The following is a 10,147-nucleotide window of genomic DNA, read 5'->3' as shown; positions in this document are numbered from 1 at the left end:
ACAGCTAAAGGTATTCTTCTTTTCTCTATTATTTTCTCTATTGTCTCTCATATATAGTTTTCTTGTATTTTTTTTACATTGAGGACAATGCAATGTTTAAGTTGGGGGGAGGGAAATATTTTGATCAAAAAAAAAAAAAAAACTTGTTTTTGCATTTGATTTATTCTATTACTTTCTTTTCTGAGCAAATGCACATGTATTTTCATATTGAGTGTGTGCAACTATTAAGGCAAGGAACACATGCATACTATGACTGATCAGAGACCTATTATTAGATCCCCACACGTGTACTTAATGACAATAGGAAGGCCTCAGGAGTTCATATTTGTTAACTGCATTTTTGTTAGCCTTATCCATAAAAGAAGTATGAGTATCCTTGTTCGTACCATAAGGTTCAGGATTTGGTTTTCACATAAAGATAGAGGTTGAACATCCCGACTAGATTACTTAGGTGCCTTATGATCCGACTTTGGTTGACCTATAGTCACGATGCAGTCACATATATAATAAAAATATTTATATGGTTCAGTCTACCATTTCTTTTCTTGCATAATTATTATTCAAAAATATATATATATATATATATATATATATATATACTTATGATGACAATTCTGGCCTCGTGGCGTAGTCTGGTTTGAGTAATTAAGTCCAAGGGGGTATTTCACCTAATGTCTTGAGCCAACTGGATCGGGGGCCATTGACTGAAAGCTCGCTACATGGACCTTACTAGAGCCTAATGGGGTTGGATAGCTGTAGTTGTCATGTGTATTGAAAAAAAAAATAAAAAAAATATATGAAATGAAATAAAAATAAGCATGAATGAGTTGGTTAGGCTGAACCTAGTGACATGTGGAAATGACTGGTTTGACTCCATTGTGTTGGACCTCTGTGTACCCGGGTTGTTTAGTTGGGATTGATAGCTCTTTCTTTACATGCGAACCATTCTTGACAAATTTAGACAACATGTGATATTCTGAAAATTTGATGGATCAGGTTCTAACAAATTGTAGAAAACATTTGTGAGCTTGAGTAGTGCACCTAAAACTCAGGCGGTGCCCGATTATGGTGGAGGTATTAGTACTCTGAGAAAGTCATACGATTTGATGCACACTACATTTTTATATTTCTTTGCTTTGAGAGTTGCCATGCTTGAAAATATATATCAATTAATTACATGTATATTAGCTTAGGATTTATTTCATATTTTTATTAGAATCTCATGTCATATCATTCATGATGTTTGTGGGTAACATCCCTGAAAACCCTCACGAGACAACACTCGTCCACTAGGGTAACCTAGGGGTTTAACGGCTTGTTGCACGTGCTAAGTGCAATCGTGATTCCTACGAAAGTGAGTACTTATCTTAATTTTATGCAATTAGTTCTAATAAAACATCAAAGAATCAACCAACACCTTTTGCACTCTCATTTTATTATCTGCTCGTTAATTGCTAGAGACTAGCAATAAGCTAGTTGGGGGGTGTCATGAGAGCACAAAAGTGCAATCTACACATCACTCAAATTAGTATTATTGCTAACAAATGATGATAGAAGTGCTATATTAATATTATATTTTTGTGGGGTGCAGGTGATCGTAAATTAAAGTTAAAATACGCATTGGGTCCAAAAAGATGCATCACCATATGTGACCAGCCAACCGTATGGGTCAGCCACATTTGCACACTAAAAGGAGTATTAGCAGACCAAGTTCAGCCTGATGGAGCAGTAGCCAAAGGGGCCTAGATTCATTATCCGGAAGGATCCAACGGTCCGTGGGATTCATAACAGCATGCCCATTATCTTCCAGCATCTCGTGCATCCCATGCTTCTGGATCCGTATCTCATCTAGATCCCAGTCTTCCGCGATCGGATCTCCTGGCTTCATTCACCGTCTATCTCTTATGGATTCGCATGCAACCAATTCCCAGCATCCCGACCTCGAGATCCAGCCGTCCGTGAGCCAGCATTGGACTCCCCAGCGATTTCAGCACCCTGTATCTTAGCTTCCTCCCGTGATCAGCTCGTTTCCGCTCATCCACGCGTTCATCCAAGTCCCAACAAGCCTTCCGCGATGCAAGCTCCCGAGCGCCTCTGTGCATCCATTTGAAGAAGATCAGGATCCCACGCACCTCACGCGCTTCAGCTCCAACCGTCCGCGTGTAGGTCGGCATCTCGTGATTTCAGCATCGGCGACTAAGCTTCCGCGCGAGCATCTCCGCATTCCAGCCGTCCGCGAAGCACTCCTCCACGTCCAGATCTCAAGCGTTGGATTCCTCAGTGATTTCAGCTCTTCCGTGATCCCAGCGTCCGCGTTCACAGCACATCCTGCGAGCCTCTTCCGCATCTCTTCCCCAGATCCCGCAGCCGTCCGTGGCGATTCACCCGCAATCACAGCCTCATCCAGCCGTCCCTCCGCGTCCGAAGATGATCAGCATCCCGGGATTTCCGCGATCAGCTCTCATCCGAGCGTCGATCCCTCATCCAGCCGTCCATGTCCGAGCTTCCATGATTCCGCATCCAGGTATCTTGCAGCTGGCATGAGAGATCCATCAAGGGGGATATATAAGGTCTCTCTCGGTGGGGGAGGGGGGCTCATTCTTTCCCATTGAAAAAAAAACAGACGAGGGCCTCTGCCATCCGAAAAGAAAAAAAAAACAGAGGAGGGCCTCCCCTGTTTCTGAAAAGAAAAGAAAGAAAGGAAAAGGGGAGAATGAAAGGGGGACTCATTTTTAAAATGAGTGGCTGATTTCTTAGGAAAGGAGATGGAGGAACCTTTGATGTGTTGCTCTTTGAAGTAAACTCTAAACTTTTGCCTTGAATGAATTATATTTACTGATATGTTTTTGATCCATGCATAGTTATTTCGTAGATAGCACTTTAATGGATTATGATTATTGATATATGGATTGCTTTAGTATTTGATTCGTCGTAGACGTAGAAAGCACGACGAATGCTTTGAAATTGAGTTCATATGTTCATGAAACATATACCATGATTAGATCTATCCTACAATTCATTTTTAATCAAGAACCATAGAGTTTATTTCTTGGATGCAATATCATCAAGGGGGATTCCAGATCCCTACCATCTTTATTTCATAGAACTTTGTTTATTGATATATTATTTTCTGCTTTTAATTTCTGAAAATTAAAACATCATTTTAATTCATAAATTTATTGAATTAATTAATCTGAAATTATACTAAGTAATCTCATATATATTTCGTTCCCTGAGGATTCGACCTCGGACTCCCGAGAATTTACTACTTGTGCGATTCTCCTGCACTTGGGAGAACAATTTTATTTTTGCATCAGACCTCGAGCAATCGCTTACATCTACAGAGGAGACCCTGAGGCTGCCATGGGTCCTATATGCAGACGGGTCCTCGACCTCGGGGGGTAGCGGAGCTGGACTCATCCTCACTAGCCCGGATGGAGTGGTGGCTGAGCAAGTCCTACGCCTCGAGTTCCCAGCCTCAAACAACGAGGCAGAATACGAGGCGCTCATCGCTGGACTCAAATTGGCGAAGGAACTGAAGGTGAAAGATCTAAAGGCCTTCAGTGACTCCCAGCTGATAGTAAGCCAGGTCCAGGGAGACTTCGAAGCAAAGGAGCTATCGATGCGGAAATATCTCCAAAAAGTGCGGAAACTCACGTCCGTCTTAGGTTCCTTCAGCATCCAACACATTCCCAGAGCGGAGAATCTCAGGGCGGACCAACTGTCTAAACTGGCGACCTCCCACATGAGCGAGCTTTCCAAGGCGACGGTGCTCGAATATCTCCGAACACCTAGCACAGAGGAACCTGAACCAACCATGTGCATCGACCTCGACCCAAGCTGGATCGACGGGTTCGTCCGCTATCTCCAGGATGGAACCCTCCCTCACGACGAGATCGAGGCCCGCCGGATCAGGCGTCAAGCTTCCCGGTATGTCCTATATGAAAACAGGCTCTACCGTCGGTCATTCATTTCTCCTCTCCTTAGATGTCTCCGCCCCTCGGAGGCAGACTATGCCCTCCGAGAGGTCCACGAAGGGATTTGCGGAAATCACCTGGAAGGTCGGGCACTAGCCTATAAGATCCTGCGACAAGGATATTTTTGGCCCACGCTCCAAAAAGACGCGACGGACTTCGTCCGGAAGTGTGATCGGTGTCAACGGAACGCCAACATCCAGTGCCGACCTTCGGCCCCGCTAACTTCAATTATCGCCCCCTGGTCATTTGCCCAGTGGGGGATCGATATTCTGGGGCCCTTTCTCCTGGCCACCGGGCAAAAAAAATTTTTGGTCGTCTCCATCAACTACTTCACCAAATGGGTTGAAGCTGAACCTGTGGCCCGGATCACCGAGCAAAAGATGCGGGACTTTGTTTGGAAGTCTATAATCTGTAGATTCGGACTCCCCCGTATCCTTATATCTGACAATGGCCGGCAGTTCGACAACGTCCACTTTAGAAAATTTTGCTCCGAGCTCGGCATCGATCACCACTTCACCTTGGTCGCCCATCCCCAGACAAATAGAGAAACTGAGGTAACTAATCGTACCATTTTGTAGGGACTTAAGGCTAGGCTTGATCGATCCAAAGGACAGTGGGTCGAGGACTTGTACAACATCCTCTGGGCATACCGGACTACGTTTCGATTACCCACTGGAGAGACCCCCTTCAACCTGGCATATGGCACGGAGGCTGTCATCCCGCTGGAAATCGGCCTCCCCTCTTCAAGGATGGAGCACTACGACCCCGACTCCAACTCTTCCCGGCTCAGAAATAATCTGGATCTCGTCGAAGAGACACGAGAGGTCGCCCGGGTCTGCATGACAAGGTACCAGCAGAAAACGGCCCAGTACTACAACTCCAGAGTCAAGCCCAAGCTCTTCAAGGTGGGGGACCTCGTCCTCAGGAGAGCCGAGGCTTCTCAGCCAACCAAGCGGGAAAAGCTCACCCCAAACTAGGAAGGGCCGTATCAAATCACCCGAGTGCAACGACCCGGAGCATACAAGTTGAAATCTCTTGAAGGGACTCCTATTCCGCGAAGCTGGAACTCCGAGAATCTACGGATGTATTACCAATAAAACCCCAAGGGGTTCTAGGCAATCAGGAACATGGATTCAGTCTCCTCTTTATAATGATTCGTCTCTTTACAATAATTATGATTATCTCTTCTAATATTGGGTCGTTTGTGATCCTTAGATACCTCGATCAAGGTTGGAATGCCCCGAGGGTCGACCGTAGAGTCCCAAACTCCCTCGACCTCGAGAAGCGTCGCAGGTCGATAGAGCGTTCCCAGACCCATCGACCTGGCGCACGATTCCTCGATGGGATGCCCCGAGGATCGATCATAGAGTTCCAAACTTTCTCGACCTCGGAAAGCGTCGCAGATCGATGGAGCATTCCCAAACCCCCTCGACCTCGGGGGGCGCCACCGGGTTCATAAGAAGCCCAAGTTCCCTCGACTCCGAGCCAAAAAGTGACTCAGAAGGTCGGCGAGGAAACAAGGCGACCCACTCCGCTACGAGGTGCGTAATTTCGGAGGTGCAAAAGGTACATCCCGCTTGACGCCCGCCTTGTTATATTTATCTATCTACGTATTGCCAGCGAAATCCCAATTGAGATCGGGACTTTATCCCGGCCAAGGCTGGGTTGCCCCTACAAGTCGGTCTAAGACCAAGGTCCCACCGACCTCATGCATGCTCCCTCTACCGATAACCCCCATGACAACTCATGCAAACCTTCGTGAGTAAGGGCCTAATTCAGCCCCCATATGTCGAGACATTGATCTCGACCCGTGGAGATAACCCCGACCACGGACGTACCGATTAAGCTCAAGAAGGCTGAGGTACCCTCTACAGGTTCCGACCCCTCTCGCCGGAACCTCGGTAAAGCCCGAGGGCAATAATCATGAAAGCCCCGATGATGGTTTGACCACTGGCTCACGCTCCCCTTTAGGGAACAGCCCTAACATTTCTATGGACCTATGCTCCAAAATGCCAAACTCAAAGGCTCGGTCAAATACCCTGATAGCGACCTATGCGAGTCTGACAAGGCCCCTCTTGGGGCCCGAGGCCCGAGCCCGGTGCCTCAGAAATCCAAAAACCAAACCGGGTAGCCTCTGCGAGCTTTGAATCCGAGCTCCAAGACTTGATAAAACTTCTTAGAATCCAAGCTCAGAGCCCCCCCAATCAGCGTAATCGGAACGTGGACATTCAGACAAGTCGAGAGAAAGAAAAATAAAACATAGCCAAGGAACATGTCTTTATTGAAAAGCAGCCTAAAGGCTGGAATACAAAATTGAGGTCAAAGCGCCAGCCCTGCTTACAATTGGAAAAAGTAAGAGGGAAAACTACATAGAATGGCGAAAGAAATTTTTTCTTTCTTCATTGATAAAGTGCCAGAAGGCTAAGTACAAGATTGGAGGTCGGCAGTCCAACAAATTTGGAAGCCGACCTCACTTACAAAAAGGAAAAGAAAGAATCTAAGTCCTAAGGGGCAGCGGTCCCGCCGGCGTCATTTCTAGGGTCATCTATGGCGATGACCTGAGGACCTTCGGTGAGCGCGGGCTCGGAGCTTGCGATGGGGACCACGGCAGGCGCCTTGGGAGCATCCTCGGTGATTCCCCCGCGGGGAGCCTCCATCCCCGCTGGCGCGGTTGTGTCCGCCTCGGCCTCGGCGGACTCCTTCTCGGACGCAAGGGCTGCGGGAACGTCGTCGTCAGAATCGGCGCTCAACCTCATCCTCGGACGAATTGTCGAGAGGTCGAGCTGGGGGCAGTACCGAGCCATCTGCCTCCGGAAGTTGTCAAAACCGCGGAGGAATCCATCCACGGTCTCTTCCTCGAGCATATCGCGGAACTCGTCCGAGTCTTTGAAGAAGTCCACGGCATGCTCGGCCCGCTCGAGCGCCCTCTTCTCCCGGGCCTCGAGTTGCCCGATCTTTAGGCGCAGGACTCCGTCCTCGTACTTGAGACCCGCCACCTCGGATTGGGCCTCCGCCAGGCGCGCCTCTGAAGCACGCAAGGCCGACTTAGCCAATGAATGAGCAGCCCTTTCCTCCTCGAGCTCCTCGACGATGGCCAGTCTCCCGGCCTCTGTCGCCTCCCTCCGCGCTTCGGCCTCGGCCAGCGCGGCCTCCAGCTCGGCGACCCTCTTCTTGGCCGGCTCCAGCTGTCGGCTGAGTCGCCGAGTTTCTTCTTGACACCCTTGGGCGATGAATACCAAGGTGTCGACCTCGTGAACACGCTGCGAGAAAGAAAAGGCAGAAGGCAGTAAGTAAATTATCCGTATACACTCATAGCTGAAGGAAAATTAAGGGGATAACTTACCCGAACAGTGTTACAATAAGCACTGTCGACGATTTCCTCCAGGGACAAGTTGCGGAACTCGGCCCGATCTGCTGGAAGCATTGCGCGCCGAAATACCGCACGTGCGACGTCGGCGTCATGAAGAGCCGAGCTCCCCTCAAGGAGCGGGGACCCCGGCTCGCCCGACTCTCCCCCCGGGCCCCGTGAAGAGCTCGGCCCACCCGAGCTTGGAACCTCGGAGCCCCTGCTCTGCTCGGGCTTCGAGCGCTGCGACTCGACGGTCGCCCGCCCCTTCCGCTCGGAGATAGGAGCGGGGCAGAGAGGGGCCGCCGAATCCGACGCCCTCGTGAAGCTCGGGGCTGCGTCCCCTGCAGCCAGCTCCCGCCCTTGAGCGGCTGTAGAGACCCCCGCCTCCGGGCCTCTCGCCCCGGCCGAGGTAGAAGCGTCGGCCGACTTCGATTTTTTCCGATGCTGGGGAATAGCCCCGCCGGCCTCGGCCTCCCGCCTCTTCAATCGGGAGAAGAGAGATGTGTTGCTAGTCGGCATGTGAGGAATGTTTGAAACAGGAAAAATTTTTTCTAAGTGTCAGACCAACGTTAAAAAAGGAGGAAGAAACAAATAAAGCAAAGACGAAACAATACAACTACTCTTACCCTCGGGACGCACCGAACTCAAGCCAACGCTCACCAAGGCGTCCTCTTTCAGGAGCTCGGCCAGGTTGAACCTCTTCCCGAGGCCCCGTAGGGCGTCCAGGACCCTCAGCTCCCTTGCCGAGGGCTCGGAGAGCCTGTTGAGAGCTTTTAGCCGAGGGTGCCCCCACCTCGGGTTAAACCCCTACGGCACCTCGGACGCGAGAAAGAAAAATTTCCCCTTCCACTCATGAATAGAGGAAGGGGCACCCTGGAAGAGTGACATACCGTCCCGAAAGGCGAAGTATAGCCACTCTCCATCCGCCGGGTTTTTCTTTAACAGAAAACACCGGCGGAAGACACTCACTGAGGTCGGGATCCCATGTGCAAGACAAAGGGATAAAAACCCGACTATGGTCCTCCACGAGTTCGGAGCGAGCTGTGCTGGGACGAGCTGATACTCCATCAGCAAGCTGTTCACAAACTCGTGCAAGGGGAACCGCAGACCGGCCCAGAGCGTCTCGCGATGAATCGCGATCCGACCTGGGGACGGCCGCACTACCCTATCCTCCGGCCCTGCAGTTTCGAGACGAAACCCGGGCTGGAAAAAGAACCGGGAGCGGATTAATTCCAGCTCCTCCCCCGACAAACTAGATCCGACTTCATCTGGGTCAAAACCCATTTCTAAGAAAAAGTGCGGAGACAAAAGAGATGAAGAGAAAAACGGAAGAAGAGGGAGAAACCCCCTAACTGGCAAAAGGAAGGAACCTACGGGGGGAGTCGCCGGAAATCGCTCCGAGCACCGCCGGTAGGGTTTCTGTTGAGAAAGAAAACGAAGATGGAAACGGCGAAAAAGAAAAGGCAACCAGACAAGGCTCCTCTTAGGGCTGGGGGGTTTATATAGACCCCTCTAACGGCTCAGATCGGCGGGTTCGGTTTCCACCCCCCGTCTGGATTGCGCCACGTGTCGGCCTCGGAAGCTGAAGCACCGCATTCATTCCGGACCGATGTGTCGAATACAAAATCGAGGCGCCGCCCCCATCGGGTCCAGGGACCCCATCATGAGTTCGCCGTATGAAGTGATTTCGGAGAGCCAAAGGGCGCAACCTCCGTTATAAATGCTTCGAGATGCGTAAGGACACAGACCCCATCATAAATTCACCATATAAAACGACCTCGAAGGGCCAAAGGGCGCAACCTCCATCATAAAGGCTTCAAGACGCATAAGGACGCCGACCTGGTCCAATCCCCCTCGGCCTCGATAACCATAATAACGACTTCTACTTCCCGCGTCCGAGCTCGCAAGCGGCTCGAACTCGGAAGTCGGGGGGTAGTGTTAGGGGAATGCGGTTTCCCCCCCAGTACATGGGAACCTTGTCACCAGAAGACCGCATGACGGCCGACCTTAGACGGCCGAGGTCGGCGTCCGACCTTGGAACTTCCGACCCGAAGAGCTCCCGACCTCGGAAGTCCGTCCTCGCCGCCCACCTACCACGGCTGTACCCTTCCGAAGTCTGGCCCGGAGCCATACTCTGCCACCGCCTCCAGCATTTAATACGCATGATCTCTGCAAGCCCACGGTTCACTCAACAATTAATGCACATCTCCGACTCACTCAACAATTAATGCACATCTCCGACTCACTCAACAATTAATGCACATCTCCGACTCACTCAACAATTAATGCGCGTGGCTCCTATTATCGACGGATCCTCAGCTCTCCACGGCAAATCGGCTCAGCAGGATCCCGTCGGCCGTGACAACTCTCTGATCCCGGCCTCACCTCCGACATCAATGCAATGATTCACCTGATCACACGCCAACTCAAGCAACGTGTTGAGTCGTACGACGGCATACATCACAGATAATCCGACCCCCCTATAAAAATGGGACCCTTCCTTCCCGAGGGGGGTTGAACTAAGAAAACTCGGAGAAAAACAGATCTTCCTCCTCTCATCTTTAAAAAACAAAGCCCCCCCTCTGACTTAAGCATCGGAGGGCCGGCGCCAGAAGACCCGGCCACCGGCTTTTTTGCAAGCACTCCTGTGGAGGACGCCGCTCGCCGACGGATCGCCACCCTCCTGAGCCCACCGGAGCTCCCCCTCCTCAGCCGACGACCGCCCCCGGGTCCAATTTCCAGCAACAGTATGTAAATTCTTATTGAGCTATTAGTTAATACTACTACTTCACTTTTTCTTTCAGAGCTGCAAAATTCTTAG

The sequence above is a fragment of the Phoenix dactylifera genome, chromosome 12 (assembly GCF_051530095.1).
Source record: "Phoenix dactylifera cultivar Ajwa chromosome 12, Ajwa_hap1_PhDact_Kaust_v1.1, whole genome shotgun sequence".
NCBI classification, from domain to species: Eukaryota; Viridiplantae; Streptophyta; class Magnoliopsida; order Arecales; family Arecaceae; genus Phoenix; species Phoenix dactylifera.
This window is presented reverse-complemented; position numbering follows the sequence as displayed.